We start from the raw sequence: 15,082 nt of genomic DNA, 5'->3' as shown, positions 1-15,082 counted from the left end.
CAAAGCAACAGGTCATGAAAATGCTTGCTTGCTGTCAGAAAGGGGATATTACAAGCAACAAGTGACAGATAATCTCCGCTGGAAAGAGAGGAGGCCAAAGGTTTTATGGGCAAGTCGACCTTAAGGTCTTCCCAGTGCAAAGAGGAAGCTATTGACAAGCAGATGGAATCAAGAAGCCACATTTCTTGACCCCAGATTTTTCAAACGAGCTGGAGTTGCCCCATAAAAGAGCAGCGCATGCCACAGAGGTCTTGTGAGTGTACTCCAGATGCGGCTGCAGAGGATTTTAATTATTAGTGAAATGCCACGGAGGAAAAGAGGCCACAGCTGGCCAGCCCATGACTCGTCTCTTCTCGCCCCTCCCTCTCCCCCTCCCAAAATGGAACAAGATGTTTCCACGTTATTGAGACATTCAATCAAGGTCCAATTTGAGCCCCCCCCCAGCCAATCTTGGCTTGCCGGGGGGATCTGGGTCAAATTAAACATCTCCACCGCAAGGAAAAGGTTTGTTTTATGTTGGCGACTTCTGCAAAGTATGGTTTGGGGTTATCTGGAGCTCCGGCAGGACGTCCAGACCCCAAGGGCGGCCGATGAATGTCGAACATGAATTAATTATACGAAGCCACTGGTGTAATTTCTCCATTTAGACATATTTAAAACTAACAAACAAACTTGCGTATCCACAAGAAAGCTCCGGTTCCCTGGAAGCCAGGGCTGTCGACGAAGTCGAGACTTCCTTGTTGAACAATCAGTTCTCTTGAACTGATTGACGAGCTGGTTTCGTTTAAATGAAAGGGCAGACAGGTGCCTTGAAAGAAGGGCGAGTCACCCTACAATTTAATAAATGCATTTGAATGTCTAACGGTGCCTTGCACTTGCTGCTGAAGGATGCAGAGAAGGCCATAAGCACAGACGGCTTTAAAGAGGAATTGGATAGATCCGTGGAGGATAAATCCATCGGGATTAGGAAAGGGAATCTCCACTAGAGATGGGCACGATCCAAAATAAATTAACGATCCAGCTGATCGTGCATCGGCGCCAGCGACGATCCCCAATAAACGATCCACACCGATCATCTCCCGTCCCCGATCCGTGGATCGTGGAGGCCAAAGCGGGGCGCGCTGCTATTCCCAGCTATGTAGGAAGGGGGGAGCTGGCGGCGGCTGCTGGGCCTGGCGGGCACGGGGAGACAGCGATGAGCCGCCTCCCATCAGGGGGCGGGGGGGGGTCTGGCCTGTGTTTGGCCTTCAGAGCTGCCTATCAGGGTTTGCAGGGATGAGATTGGAGTGCCCACAGCTACAGAACACCCCCTTCGCCCTCCCTCCCCTGGCTGTCTTCTCCCAACTGGTGACTGCTTTGCTGCTCCGTGGTTGGAAGGAAGCCCTGCTGATCAAGGAAAGCTGGGCTTCCATTCGGGTTTCCAGGGCGACAGAAGGAGGGCAAACACAGCTCAGGCATTCCCCTGGCTCTGTTGCCAGGGGAATAGATTGCTGGTGCCTGAGTGTCTGGCTTCCTGATCTGAGCACGATCGCCCCGATCCAGCCCCGATCCAGCCCCCTCCCGATTGCTGCATCATTGGCCATGGACGAGCATGACCCGCCGGGTCCCGATTGCGCAATCGCCATTATTGTGGGGTTTTTTCGATCGTAATGCAGATCGTGCCCATCTCTAATCTCCACATTCATAAGCTTTTGAAAACCAGACACAACATCAGGGGATGGTCGTGGCCCTCCAGAGTAACTGGTTGGCTCCTCTGTTCAATGGGATGTTGGACTGGGTGGACTGCTGATCTAGCAGGGCTCTTCTGATGTTCTTACAGTAAAGAGTCCAGTAGCATATTTAAAACTAACCAACTTTATTGTAGCATAAGCTTTCGAGAACCACAGCTCCCTTTGACAGATGCAACTTTATTGTAGCATAAGCTTTTGAGAACCACAGCTCTCTTTGACAGATGCAACTTTATTGTAGCATAAGCTTTCGAGAACCACAGCTCTCTTCGTCAGATGCATCTGACGATGCATCTGACGAAGAGGGCTGTGGTTCTCGAAAGCTTATGCTACAATAAAGTTGGTTAGTCTTAAAGGTGCTACTGGACTCTACTATTTTGCAACTACAGACTAACACGGCTAACTCCTCTGGATCTAAGATGTTGTTACGAATCAGAGTCAGAGCACTGGACCCTCTAACCAGCATTGATTTACAGAGGTCAAGGTTTGCCCTAGTCTTGCCGGAACGGGACAACTGCTGATAATTTTGTTCACTGTTGGAAAGATCACAGTGAGTTGTCCAAGATAAGGATGTTATGGTTGGAGAAGATGATCTCCCTATGGAGTCCATGTGATCTCTGTCCAGTGCTCCCATTTTGGCATCTCTTGACTTAATATCTAGTGCCTGATCAAAAATTCTTCTCCCGCTTGGTCCATATATGGACAATTGGATTTCTCACCTGCTTTCTTACAAAGGAACTGATTTACAAAGGAAATGTAGTCTGCACTGGGCTTGGGAGAGTCCTGATGAATTGCTGGTATATATATTTTCAAAGGGAATGGCTTCATTTTTTAACTTCCTATTCCTTTGATGCAATGATGGCGAGGTGGGTGCTTCTGTTGTGCCCCCTCTGTGACCCCCCTGTCCACCCACTTTGTGTTGGAAATACAATGTCTGTGTACAGAGAAGGCAGAAGACACAGAATATCTGCAGGGGCAAATCTGACAGTTAGATATATAGTAAAATGAGATCCTTCTTGCCTCCTCTCTTCTGTCCTTCTTGCATGTCTCCAGATTGGTATTCTTAGGCTACTTCCTGCTTCTTCCCGGAAGTCCCTCTCTCCCAGTTTAGTAAGGTAGTTGGTATCTATTCTATTTCTCCGCTTTCTATCAAAGTTGTAGTTCCTGAATAAACTCTCTTCATTCACTCCTTAATTAGACTCAAGATTAGGGCTTTTTTCCAGCCAGAACACAGTGGAATGGCGTTCTGGCACCTCTTAAAAATACCCATGTGACTGGCGGGCATTTAGGCCTGTTTGGGCCATTTTGGGTCTGTTTTGGCCCAATTTGGGCCTGAAACGGCCTGGAATGGGCTGTTGCTGTACCAGGCCCCCAATCCGGGCCGTTTCAGGCCCGTTTTGGCCATTTTTTGCCAGTTTCAGCCCAATTTGGGCCCTAAATGGCCAGGATCAGGCCGCTTCCAGGTGATGTAGAGTTCTCTCATGTGGCAAAGGCCTGTCCTAGGCTGATTTGGGCCCTATCTGGGCTGTTTTGGGCCCATTTCAGCCATTTGGGGCCCATTTCAGCCTAATTCAGGCCCAAAACAGCCGGGCAGGGGAGCCCTGTGGAGTGTACAAGTACTCCTGGGTTGGCCATGGCCTGCATGATGATGTGACATCATCATGCAGTCCCAGGAGTGTGCGCATGCTTTGCGCAAATGCGTATAGTACCCAGTGAGTTCTACCACCTCTTTTCCCAGAAAAAAGCCCTGATCAAGATTATTCCTAAGATATACCAGAGCCTTCAATTTGAACCCCGAGGGACCTGGCAACCCTAGGGAGGAGAAAGATGCACTGATGCACATTGTCCTCTTTCCCCCTTCCCACCATCAGAGTCCTTGGGATCTGATTGGTGAATGCTGCTGCCCTGTGAGGCGAGCCCAGGGCCTGCCTGCTGCTGCAAGATACAAAATGAAACAAAACAGACCAACTTTTGGGTGAGAGGGAGTCTTTACAATTTAGTTTCCTCGATTTGGTTCACCATTTTGGAAGCTGTTTTCACAAAACAAAACAGCAATTTCTGGTTGTATTTTCAGCTTGCTTTTTCCCATTATACACCCCCCTCAACCTGTGAGCATTGTTTTGTGATATTTTGGGTTGTCCTTTTTAAAAAGTATTACTTTTCTAAATGGAGAAAGTGGCTAGGGATGGAAGCTGGGATTGTCTGTTGTCTGAGGTGAACTGGCAGCTGAATGGACAGGAGGAACCCCACCAAAGAGAATTTGTTTATTTATTCAGATACTAGCTGGATTTAAAGTAGCTTAACTACTTTAAATCCAGTTATAATATTTATGGGTATGTAACATTTTTTGGTTTGTGTTTTTTCCCCCAGTTGGTTTTGTAGTATAATAGCATAGTACCCAAGCTTCACAAAGGTTTTTGATAAAGTGTTATCCCTATTCAGGAGTCTTGTACCATCTTTCTTCAACTGTCTGCCATTTCCTTGACCTGATTTTTACCTCAGAACACAGAGTTCCACAGCTGACCAATTAGAGAGAGGGGGGTGCAAGCAGGCAGGAGCCTGCCAGCTACACAGGGAGACTGGCAACCTGAGTGAACTTTGAGGGGAAGACTGAGAAGTGCATGTGACCTCAGGACACATTCTATGACTCCCAATAGCAACTCGATACTGTTTAGAATGTGGAGGGATGAGGACCAATCAGGCTGTATATGCAAATGACCTCTGTGTTCTAACTGTCTTGGGGGAAGGATGAGGTGTGGAATGTTGTGAGCTCCAATCAGCCTGCATATTCAAATGACCTTGAAAGGCTGGCTCAATCAGGGAAGAGTGGCTGAGCTGGCAGTAGGTGGGAGTGCAAGCAAGCAGCAGCCTGCCAGCTACACAAGGATGCTGTATCCCTTTGGGAAAATGCATTTGACCCCTTTTTACCTCCTTAGAGGGTAAATTTCTTAAAGTCCCTTCTTAGTGGGTGTCCACATCACAAAAAAAATATTGTCCCCAAATTTCATGTTTCTTGGTCCAGGGATTTGGTCTGGGTGTGATGAGTAAACTTGCCTTTATATATATATAGAAGATTTATACCCCACTTTTCTCCCCAACAGGGACCCAAAGCTGCTTACAACATAATTTTCACCTCTTCCATTTAATCCTCACAACAGTAACCCAGAGAAGAAGGTTAGGCTGAGACAGAGTATGACTGGCCCAGGGTCCCCCAGTAAACTTCCATGGCAGACTGAGATTTGAGCCTGGGACTCCCAGACCCTAGTCCAGTCCAGTGGGGCTGGGACTTGTCCCCACAGGAATGCTTGTCATCATAAGACTGCTTAAAGGGACATCGGTAGCTTTAAGAGATACCAAGAAACTATGCTGTGAAATCTCTGTAGCTATTCGGGGGGTTGCTAATCACAGCGATACTCTTGAGGTATCCGTGTCTTGGTTACTGTTAGTCAAATGGGGGAGGCGAAGACTGGAAAAGGTAAAAGATTGGAAGGATGTAAGAAGGTAAAACTGAAAGGAGAGAACAGAAAATAGGTAGGTGGAAGGGAAGGAGAGTAGAAAAGAGGACAGGCTGCAGGGGCTGCTAGGGGGAGGGAAGAGGAAAAAGTAGGGGGATACACATGGTGACAAGATCACTCTGTGAGTCCTGAAAGGTGCCCTGCTTGCTTTAAATAATTTTGAACTACATAGTGTAGTGGTTAGAGCATTGGACTTTGAGGGAGTGGGGAAGCCCAAGGTCAGGTTATCAAGCTGTCCAACACTCACGTCATTTTTTATCTTATAAACCTTGATCCTATTCTCTGAGAAGCAGGCACACAATCTTGTGGATTTTAAACCATCACCTTATATGTCTCAGTGCCAGCAGTTACATGCGGTACTGGAATCTTTTCAGGGCAATTGTGGGAAACAATAGCTCAGCATTTGGAGCAAAGAGTTTACTTTGGCGTCATAATTCTGTTAAATTTCTTGGAAGGGCAAAGTGAATCTGAAATCTGAACGACAGGGAGGATTAAAAATAAAACCCAAAACACCCGCCATGTTTGCAGTCACTAATTTCTACTGCACGCGATGCCAGCCCACCGTCTGGCTTAGGACAGTCTTCGTGTCCTTCCCAGCTCACGTGAACAAGTATTGAAACTGACTTGTTAGGACAAGTTCAACCCTGTGGTGGGACTTTTTCATTCCAGGTTCTCTCTTGCTAGGATCAGAGCAGAATGTAGAAGGTGCAGCTCTGTTGGTCAGGCAAGAGCAGAAGATCAAGTGCCCAGAACGTACGTCAGGACTGGCCAGTGTGCTGGAAATGCACTAAACAAGAAGGGACGTTTTATCATATGTAGTGGACATGTAAGAAAGCAAAGAGTTTCTGGTTACAGATACAATCATCGATTCAGAAGATTTTGAAGATCCACTTGAAGCCAGGGACTTTTTTTGTTGGGAATGATGGACATTTTATCATATGTAGTGGACATATGATTACAGCTGGTGCAAAATGCAGCGGCGCGCATCGTTATGAAAGCACCAAATAGGGCGCGTATTACACAAATATTGCGCGAGCTGCATTGGTTGCCAGTGGAGTATTGGATCAGGTTCAAGGTCTTGGTATTGACCTATAAGGCCCTGTGTGGACTGGGGCCAGCATACCTGAGGGACCGTCTCTCCCTGTATATTCCCCAGAGGACCCTCCGATCGGGAGGAAAGAAATTATTATCAGTCGCTGGCTCCAAGGAGGCCCACCTGGCCTCGACTAGAGCCAGAGCTTTCTCAGTCCTGGTTCCTACCTGGTGGAATGCTCTGTCTACCAAGACCAGGGACTGGCAGGATCTACTATCTTTCCGCCGGGCCTGTAAGACAGAGTTATTCCGCCAGGCTGAGAGGTGCCCACCACTGTTCTTAAGCTGCTGCTATGTTCAATTGTACTGTTGCATTATTTGTTATTAACTGTATTGCCGCCATCAGGAAAAAGAGTGCTGCTATTTTTTATGTTTTTGTAAGATGCTTTTAAATGTTTTATATGGAATGTTTTAAATGTTCTTAATGCTGTTATCCGCCCTGAGCCTGCTCACGGGGAGGGCGGAATAGAAATACGATAAAATAAATAAAATGTAAGAAAGCAAAGTGTTTCTGGTTGCAGATACAATCATCGATTCAGAAGATTTTGAAGATTAAGATCCAGTTGAAGCCAGAGACTTTTTTTGTTGGGAATGATGGACGGCCAGTTGGAAAGAAGCTTTGGAACTTTGTTTTTATATTTGACCACAGCACCAAGAGTATTCTGTGCACAAAAGTGGAAAACTCCAACATTGCCTACAGTGGAAGAATGGTGGATAAAAGTATTGGCGTTTGTGTTGATGGCAAAACTTGCTTCACTGATTAGGGAAAAGACATTAGTTACATTTTTGACTGAATGGAAACCACTTATAGACTTTTTACATAAAATAGATGCTAAGGACTTGCCATCTGGATTTATGGATAAAGAATTATGAACAATAGAAAAAAGAGGGCTCTTATGTTTAACTTAGAATAAGCAAGACTTCGAAAATGATGTATAGTTGCGGCGGAGAAAATTAGAACTCAATTTGTAGTTCAGTTTTTAGGTTTTTTTCTCTTTTACTTCTTTATATATTGTTAGTGTTTTTTTTCTTTTAGAATGTTGTGTTTTTATCTTCTGTGTTTATTGTCTATAGCTTTTATAGTTTAAATAAAGAAAAATTCTTCTCCTAAAAAAAAAAAACACAGAGGTTTCGTATTGCCTGCCAATCATGTTCACACGGCTATTTTCTTCTCTGCCTGCAATGGGCTTAAGCCTGAACACAAACAATTCTAGGAAGCTGTAAAGGATAATTCCAGAACTGAGACTGTGAAGTTTCTGGGTTTAGTGGCAGAATACTTGACATTGGCCGTTTCCAGACGGCTTACTGGTCCCCGGAACGTCGCGTCACGTTGTGGGGAAAACGCGAAATATCGTGTTTTCTTGCGTGAGTTTTGCGCGATATTTCGCATTTTCCCCGCAACGTGGCGCGACGTTCCGGGGACCGGTAAGCCGTCTGGAAACGGCCACTGTATCTTAGCAAGCTATCGTTATGTGTATGAATTCAATTCCTTGCCCTCTAGCTCAGAGCTGAGGCCCTGTGTTCGGAATATGAAAAAGCTTTTCAAGGCATTGGATTTCCATGTTCTAGATGTAATTTATAGACTCGTGCCGGCTGCCAGAGACAGGTTAAAGATTGGCTTGGATTTTCCTCATATCTTCTTGCAGTTGGGACATGTGTTTTGCATCTTCCAGTTCATGAAACACATCGGATCAAAGATTTGACCACATTGATGCCCATAAATACGAAAAATATTTCTCCCTGGGATGGCTGGACAACGCGAGAGTAATCTAGTTAGCTTTTGGTCAGACCGGAGGGGAAAAAAAAGATCAACCCCTTCCCCACCCAAGTGAATAAGCAGGGGGGAAAATACTTTGTTTACCGCAAGCAATCGACAAAATGCTATGTTTACTGTTAGTGGAACCATTTCATCATCTTATTTCCCTGATAAGTATATGTTAGGGGAAATCAGACAGGCATGCAAAAAAGAAAAAAAAATCCTTTTTGATTTCAGAAAGCGCTGGAAGCAAGAGAAATGCTATCTTTGCGAGGTTCGGAGAACTAAAATGAGTCATTGGGAGTGCTTGCCATTTGTGAAAATAATGGCGGCGGCTTCCTGCATAGGTTTCATGCAAAGCAACGGGATGTGTGTACTGCACAGAGAAGTGCAGGAATTTCCCTCTCACACTGAGCATTATGGAAACCACTTTCCGATATTTTAATCCTATGTGTGTTTGTGTCGTAAAGGTGCACATATTAGAGTTCCTTCCGAATGTCTCTTATGACTTTCACTCCAGATTTTGGAGTTTTGGAGTCTTGTTTTCAAAGTGAATGAATTAAAAACCCTGCATCATTTCTGTTTTAATTTCTGAGAGCAGCTCTTGCGTGCACTGGGTGTCAATTTTTAGATCCTTTGCATCTAGGATTACCAACCTCCAGGTGGTTGGAGATCTCTTAGAATGACAACTGATCTCCGACTACTCAGATCAGTTCCCCTGGAGAAAATAGAAAGGAGTCCAGTAGCACCTTTAAGACTAACCGACTTTACTGTAGCATAAGCTTTCGAGAACCACAGCTCCCTTCGTCAGATGCAACTGACATGCAGCTGATGAAGAGAACTGTGGTTCTCGAAAGCTTATGCTACAGTAAAGTCGGTTAGTCTTAAAGGTGCTACTGGACTCTTTTCTATTTTGCTACTGCAGACTAACACGGCTAACTCCTCTGGATCTATGACTTGGAGAAAATGGCTCCTTTCGAGTGTGGACTCACTTCCCTGCTGAAATACCTCCCTTCCCAAGCTCTGCCCTCCCCCAAATCTCCAGGAATTTCCCATTCCAGAGCTGGCAACCTTATGAGTTCCCACTCTGCATCATCTATCTATATGTTTTTGGTCCACCCTCCATGAATCTCAGGGCACTGGTCCATATTTCTCCCCATATTTTGCCTTGACAATTACTCTCTAAGGAAGCCCAGGTTGTACTGGGACATACAAGAGCGTTGCTTTTAATTTTGCTGTTTTTTCCCTTTATTTTATTGATATCATTATATATATATTCAGGGGCCATTTCGTAGAAAAAGAGCTGCAGGAACTCATTAGCACAACTCATTAGCATATGCCACACCCTTTGCCATCACCAGAACTGTATCATTAGCATGACTGGTTTGCATATGCCACACCCCCTGACATCACCTATCCTGGCTGTTTCGGCCCCAATCTAGGCTGCAATGGGCCCAAAATAGCCAAAAATCAGGTGGGCGGGACCACCTGACATGTGACCTCTTTGGAGAACTACCGGAACTGCGTTCCTGTGCGTTCCCCCTCAAAATGAGCCCTGTATATATTTGTTTTTACTTGCCTTGGTTCCCACCGTGCAGGAGAAAAATGGGATTATAAACATTTTAAATACATAAATAAAGGTCCCTGCAGAATGCAGCTGACACATTAGAGCTACTGTATTGACAAAGGAAGAGCACCAATGAAAACAGTTCCCGTGCTTCTGTAGCATGGTGATGCTTGGCCATACAAACTCCTGTCTTGCAAAGGTACTCTTACACTCCTGCAGGGGGGCTTTTGGCCATAACACTAATATCACTGAAGAAGGACCTACTGTTTGTGCAGAGATCACAAATGGAGCATTGCATTTGAAAGTTCCTGATATGCTGCTCTTCGTGCAGGTACGTTTCATTTGGCTGGAAGGGCTACATCAGGGCTTAGTTCTTGGACCCCTTCTTAAATGCACAGGGTAAGGCTGATCACCACGTTGGGGTCAGGAAGCAATTTTCCCCTGGCCAGATTGGCTAGGGATCCTGACGGTGTTTTGCCATCTTCTGGGCATGCAGCAGGGGTCACTGGGTGTGTGTGAATTTCCTGCATTGTGTAGGGGTTGGACTAGATGACCCTGGAGGTACCTCCTAACCCTATGATTCTATGATTCTATGACTGGGGAGCAAGAGCATCTTTCAGAGGAGGTGTGCCTTGACGATCAGCAGCTTCCTCCTAGCTTAAAGAGGCTGACTGTGGGATACACCTTAACAAACAGAGTAATTGCACCACCTCATTTCTATCACCTTCCTCTCCTAGTTCAAGTTGTCCCGGGTTGGAGACAGAGAAATGTTACTATTTAATTATATAGCCAGTGTCCCTTGTGAGGAGGGCGGAATAAAAGTCTAAAATAATAAGTAAATAAAATGTAGTGGTCAGTGTATCAAACTAGGATTTGGCAATCCCAGCTTTAGTTCTTTGCTGTGCTGTGAAATTTGCTGGAAGACCTTGGGCAAGTCATTCTCTTTGCACATCATAATAAGATGGATCAGACCAGTGGTCCATCTATTGCTGCATCTTGCCTCACACAGTAGCCTGAAGCTGCCTCCTGGCATTGGTATTCAGAGGTTATGAAGACCAAATGATGAAGGAGAAACAACATACGGGCCCCAGAGCTCCTTAGAAGAAAAAGGGATAAAAATTTGATTGATACCTAGATGGTCCTTTGCAAAGGGAAAGCCGGTCTCTGCCCCAAAGAGCTTACAACTAAAGATGGGCACGAACAGAAAAAAACCCCGAACATGATGTTCGTTGTTCATTGCCATCCATGAACAGGGACTCACGAACAACCACGAGCATGGCCCTGTTCACGAACATGTTCATGGTTGGCTGTTCATGGGGGCCAGCAGGCTCTCCTCCAGCCATCATCCAAGTTTGGTCAAGATCCCTACCGCACCACTCCCAGAAACCTGACCTGAGCAGGCAGCAGGAAAGGTACCAGTAATAAATAATAGCTTGGCCCAGAGCCTGGCAGCAGCCCTGGAACTTGAAGGGGTAGATCCCTATCCCACCACACACAAAGAAAATTCAAGCTCCAATGCACGCTATCAAAATGCCAACAGCAACTGTCTCTCCCTCTCCACTGTCTGTAAAGTCAGAGCTGGGACCCCCCCCTCTCCTTGGGCTTTGCTCCCTTGTAACAAATTTGGAGCTCCACACTTGAAAGGAAGACCTGCCTATCAAGCTAAATTGGGCTTAGATTGGGGTTTCCAGGGCAACAGCAGGAGTTCAGAGTTCAGACAATCCCTGCCTAAGCTGCCAAGGGAATTGATTGGAGGTGCCAGACTGTCTGGCTTGTCGAACAGCAGCGGACGAGGCTTGCAACGACCACCTGTTCGTTTGAGTTCATTTAGAATGGGTCCTCATGAACAGTTTGTTTGCGAACAGCAGATTGGGCTGTTTGTGGCTTTTTTTTTTGTTCGTATTGCGGTTCGTGCCCATCTCTACTTACAACCCCAGAGCAGTGACGGTGGTATGATACAGGCATTGGTACCCCTGGCATACAAATCACGTCTCTCTAATAAACAGCTGTTGTATGATTTGAATATATTTTTATAACATGGCGGAGCCTGTCCGAGCAGAGATAGTGGTGATATGTACATTCACCACAGCAATCACTTTGGGTTCATTTAAAAATCTCTCTGGTTTCACTCCTCCGAAAATATTGACATTCTCACTGGAACGGATTATTTCTGAACTGTGTCCATCTCCAAAAGGATTTCCTTGGTGCAAAGAAAGACTCTAAATTGGGAGGGTTGTATTGAAGTATTATTTTTGTCTTTGTTTGGTGCTGATTTTTTTTTTTAAAGAAACCAAAATGATGGCAAGATGCTGTCCCCAGTTCAGTAACGGCTCCCTTTGTTCAAAATGCGAAGCATAACAGCCACGCATGTTTTACACATGTCGAAATATATATCAACCACACAGTAAACCAGGGAACATGAATGTGGTGGTCGCTCTTTAAAAAGATTCTTTCCTTGCAGAAAAGAAACTGTAGGCTAATTTTAGAACAAGAATAAAGGTGGGAATACAGCTATTATTAAAAAAAGAAAGGGCCTCAGTTGAAATATTTCCATCAGTTTTAAAACTTCCTTTGCAAACCATTTTTAATTAAACTTTCCTTTGTTAACTTGGCAGTCTTAACAATACTGTGGAGGGAAAAGTTGGTGAACAAAAATGAAATGGATTTCTTTGGTTTTTGGTTGCCTGAAGAAATGCAGAGTTAATTTAACAGCAAAAATAACAAACAGGCTTTCGACTTGCAAGATTTGAGTCCAGTGGCACCTTAGAGACCAACGAGATTTTCAGGATGTCGGCTTTTGAGAGCCGAGAAGGGAGAAAAAGGGATCTCTGATTCTCAAAAGCTTACACATCGTGTTGGTCTCCTGGACTTCAGTCCTGCTGTTCTACTGCAGACCAACATGGCTACTCACCTAGGCATTAGATCTAAATTTATGAAGCTGTCAGAAGGTTAGTTCACCCACCTAGGTATTTTCTGTTGACTTTCCAAGCCATTCCCAGTTGAACTGAACTGAACTGGCCATGCTGGCACACCTTGTGTTTGATGCACTTTTCTCACAGCTGTTTGACCAGCCAAGCCACCGAAGCAACTGCTTGGGGTGTCAAATTGACGAGATGTGATGCCCCACAGGAGCAAGGTTGCTCCAGCCATCCACAGCATGGGAAGTGTCCTCAACTTGGCTCATGCCACCAGCGACTGTGAGGTTATGCACAGGACAATGGCTGGGATCCAGCTGCCAGTGGCGCAGGCCCGCAAGGAGAGGCTCAGAGATACTGCATCCGCTTGGCGTGCAGAATGCCCCAGGTTCAATCTCCAGCATCTCTAGTTAAAAAGCCCACACAGTAGGTGATATCAAAGACCTCGACCTGTGTATAGCAAAACGCTGGCAGTTGGCTGAATCTTTATCAATGCATCTTTGGTATTCTGAATAATGGCAAATTGCAATGGCGGAAAAATAGATGTACCAACTCAAGAGTCGTCAAAAATAATGCTAGAATGGTTGTTGTGGATTTTCCAGGCTGTATTGCCGTGGTCTTGGCATTGTAGTTTCTGACGTTTCGCCAGCAGCTGTGGCTGGCATCTTCAGAGAGAGAGATCTCTGTCTTTTGGTGCTACACCTCTGAAGATGCCAGCCACAGCTGCTGGCGAAATGTCAGGAACTACAATGCCAAGACCATGGCAATACAGCCCGGAAAATCCACAACCATCGTTCTTCGGCTGTGAAAGCCTTCGACAATATACTTATTGTATATTTGACTATTTATTGTATAATTGACTACTTATTAACTGATTTATTTATTCCTACTTATTGTATTGTGTGCACTTGAGCACTCTGTCACTTTAAATAACGTTGATTGAGATTTTGGGATTGTGAGTAGTTGACCATAACCTTGGGAGGTTTATACCTTCAGTGGTGTTAAGTTTTTCCCAAAGGAGCCTCTTTTTGGCTGTAACAGCATTTAGGCGGAACACATGGACTTACGTTGCACCAGGCTATTGGGGGACCCCACTGCTCCCTTTTCTCCATTGCGTGAATGGTTCATTTAATCCTGCGTTCCAAATCCTGTCATTCAACCAACAATTAGAGGACCTGTCCTCTTATCACATGACTACTCACAAAGCAGTTCCATAAGAAGTTTGGCTAATCTTGAAATTCTTAGGAGTTGCCATAAAATTCCTCTACCTGATCAGGGCTCTCCGTATTTGCTGCAGATTTTGTGGCGGACATAATTCAGTACCGACTATACCTCCCTTCCGTTCAAGGAGGCTGCAGTAAGCATGTCTCAGTATAAGAGCCTTTAAGATCAATCCTTGCAGTCAGCTTATGTGGACGATAGACAGTGGTCTTGAGTTTGAATTCTGCTACTTACGTTCTTCAAAAAAGGACTAAGTAGCAACTGGATGAATGCTCCCACAGTTCAGATGGATTCCCTTATCTGCATGGCGGAGAAAGTGGCCTCTCTGTACAATTTGTATGTACCAGCACCCAACCAATGTAAATATTGAACACACCTGACCGCAGGAAGCTGCCTCATACTAAATCAGATCTTCAAGGTACATCAAGGTTGGTACTGTCTACTGAGGCTAGCAATGGCCTTCTGGGGACTCGGGCAAAGGCCTTTCACATCACCTGCTGCCTGATCCTTTTACCTGGAGATGCCGGGGATTGAACCTGAACTCAAAAAATATTGAGAGGCGTCCCCAAGGAACAGCCACAGATACCAACAAACACACACTTGGGGACAAACAACTTACCAATCTATGGTCATAGATCCAGAGAAGTTAGCTGTGTTAGTCTGTAGCAGCAAAATCGAAAAGAGTCCAGTAGCACCTTTAAGAATAACCAACTTTACTGTAGCATAATGCATCTGACGAAGAGAACTGTGCTTCTCGAAAGCTTATGCTACAGTAAAGTTGGTTAGTCTTAAAGGTGCTACTGGATTCTTTTCGATTTTACCAGTCTATGAATAATGTGAATAATTATATTTATATTTAAACAACTCTGTGCAATTATATAGATGTACAAAAATGTACAAAAATATTCATCCAGCAGTACAAAAGTTCACTCTTCCATCATTACAGATAATTACAAGGTGTAAATCCATAGAACAGACCGGAGACGGGAAGTTTCCGGTCTGTTCTATGGATTTGTACATATCTATTGTCAGTCTATGGAGAACAGGATACGTTGGAACTGACTCCCCCCTTGCAGCAAGAAATCCAAGCTCTCTTGAGTCAATGTATTGTCGAAGGCTTTCACGGCCGGAGAACGATGGTTGTTGTGGGTTTTCCGGGCTGTATTGCCGTGGTCTTGGCATTGTAGTTCCTGACGTTTCGCCAGCAGCACATCGGGAAAACCTCGTCTTACATCAAAGATTCAGCAGATTTCATCAACAAAATCAGTTCTCTGAAACTCAATCCACAA

The sequence above is a fragment of the Eublepharis macularius genome, chromosome 5 (genome assembly GCF_028583425.1).
Source record: "Eublepharis macularius isolate TG4126 chromosome 5, MPM_Emac_v1.0, whole genome shotgun sequence".
NCBI lineage: Eukaryota > Metazoa > Chordata > Lepidosauria > Squamata > Eublepharidae > Eublepharis > Eublepharis macularius.
This window is presented reverse-complemented; position numbering follows the sequence as displayed.